Source organism: Chionomys nivalis, chromosome 1 (assembly GCF_950005125.1).
Source record: "Chionomys nivalis chromosome 1, mChiNiv1.1, whole genome shotgun sequence".
NCBI lineage: Eukaryota > Metazoa > Chordata > Mammalia > Rodentia > Cricetidae > Chionomys > Chionomys nivalis.
In genome coordinates, this window is record NC_080086.1 from 83,087,887 (window position 1) to 83,090,468 (window position 2,582).

Below are 2,582 nucleotides of genomic sequence, written 5' to 3' on the forward strand. Positions count from 1 at the left end.
GTTTCTAGTGCTCTAATGAGACACCATGACCATAATAAATTAAATGAAGAAAACATTTAATATTGGTGGCCTGCTTATAGTTCAAAGGTTCAGTCTACTATCATCATGGCAGGGAATAGGGCAGCATGAAGGCAGACAGGGTATTGGATACATCTTCATCAGAAGGCAACAGGAAGTGTAGTGAGACACATTATCCTGAGCATTTTGGAGACCTCAAAGCCCACCTCCACAATGTCACACTTCTTTGAACAAGACCACACCTCCTTAATAGTGCCACTGTCTTTTGAGGCCATGTTCTTTCAAACCACCACAGGAGTAACAGGTACTCAGGATAAATCTCTAAGGAAGTAGAGCATAGTGGCAATATTATCTTGCTGTCATGTGTTGTCTACAAAGCTCGGGCAAATATAATACCCAGTTAAAAATATGGGGCATTTTATACCTCAGATTACAAAAAAAACACCAAAATGTCCACTGTAACCATTTGTATCTATATCAATAGCACAATCTACCATGTGTAGTAAGAATAGAGCAATGAAAGACATGAAAATAAGTATTTGCAAATAGGATTAGTATACAAATTAATAAAGGAATGAATCTCAGCATAAATATTTAGAGGTAATTACAAAAAAATCTACATACACCAATGATGGTGGAATTACCCTATATATTAAAGGTCTTACAAGAAAATAGAAAGTGTATCTATGTTCATAATATTAATCAATTTAAAAAAATATATTACATGTGACTCAACATTATTTGATTTTTGTAAGCAAACCAAAGGACACAGGAGTCAGTAGTGTCTTCTGTGAATTGACGCAGACAGCAAAAAGCACCAACACTCTCTTGGAATTTCCATACATAACAAAGGATCATGGTAGACGGCATCCCCTTTCTCTGACACTTGTGCTCTAGCTGTTGTGAGAAATCCAGGAATGCTTTCTGCTGTCAGCTACTCTCAGTAATATTCCTCTGCCATTTAAAAAATTGTCACTTAGAAACTAGTTTTCCATATTTATATAATGTATTCTGGAATATTCACAGTAGTTTCCACAGTTCTGTATGAGTCCAAGCTGGGGACACAACTCAGACTCCTCACAGAGAGTAACTGTGACCTTTGTTAAGCAGAAAGGGCATTGATACTCTGTAGTGCTGGAGGTGACAAAGAAAGACGTTTAGGGTAAGAGAAAACTGCTTAGCCTCTTCTACCAAAATAAATGACTCACCAAAATAAATAACTCTGTGAACTTTTCTAAAAATTCTGTGACATCTGAGAAATAGTTTCAGTGAGTTACTCATGAGGAGGAGCAGCTGGGGCAGCCAAGGTTCTCACTTCTGCTTCCATGGAGGTTTATGTTAAGACTTGTATCACCGTGGGAGGAAATTTATCATCCTGTTGACAGTGATAAATTGCAAAATCTTCAGACTCCAGGCTGCTGATGGTAAGAGAATAATCTGTCCCAGACCCACTGCCACTGAACCTCGATGGGACCCCATCTGCCAACCTATTTGTATAATAAATCAGAAGCTTAGGAGCTTCCCCTGGTTTCTGTTGATACCAGTTTAAATAATTGCTAATGCCCTGACTTGCTTTGCAAGTGATGGTGACTCTGTCTCCCAGAGATGCAGAGAGGAAGGACGGAGACTGTGTCATCTGGATGTCACATCGGGCACCTACAAGTGGAGACATAATAAATTCCCACATAGTTAAGCAAGATATAAAAGGACTGGCCCTAAATGCCAAACATCACTAATCACAGAGTAACAAATAAATTCCCATTTTAGGCCTTTTTGCACCTGGAAGCCAGAGCAGAAGGATTCCAAGGAGTTGAGCAGGGGCCCTCATGTCCATGCTGAGTCCTGACTGCAATGACAGCTGCACAGGGTGACACTGGTATATGAAGAAGTCCTCAAGGCTATGCAGTGAGTGCATGCAAATCATTGGGAACCAGTTAGTCCTGGGCACAGCTGCAAGAATTGCCCATCTCAACCACTTGGCAAAAGCCCACAATCCCTAGATGTTCAAGGTCAAACTACATAAATGCAGCTGAAGGAGCAGAACAAACTCCATTTTGAGAAAGAAATCCATTTTAGACAGGACCTAACTCGGGGACGGGGGGAGTTCAGTGAAGCAAAGTTATAAACATTCCCAAGAAACTGTGCCTGCCCTGACCAAAGTGACCCACCAGGGTGTTCAAACATCTGCTTACTCCAAATGTCTTTGTATATACCTGATTAAATACTGGTTGGACTGTTTTAAAATTCCCCTATACCCAAACCAATGAATTCAAAAGTGATGTGCTTTTTCTTAATCCTGAAATTCCAAGGCTTGTGCCACTCTGCCTGCAGTTTCCACTTTAAAATCCCCTTAACTTGAAGCTTTGGGCATTTCTTCCCCAGCTCCAGTAGGAGTTACAGATTGCGGTTCTAGTTACCTAACTTGTAATCAATAAACCCATTGTGTTTGCACTGAAAATTGGCTCTGTGGTGGTTTTGTTTCAGAGATCCAGTAACATGGGCACAACACCTCCAAAGATTAGACTTCTTTTTCAGATTTTAAAATTATACACAACATTTCCAAT

General features: G+C 40.1%; 1 pseudogene; it reads right to left on the minus strand.

Moving 5' to 3' along the window:
* Positions 1-1,291: 1,291 nt before the first annotated feature.
* LOC130879331 (immunoglobulin kappa variable 1-9-like) lies at positions 1,292-1,852 on the minus strand (annotated as a pseudogene).
* Between the last annotated feature and the right edge of the window lie 730 nt (positions 1,853-2,582).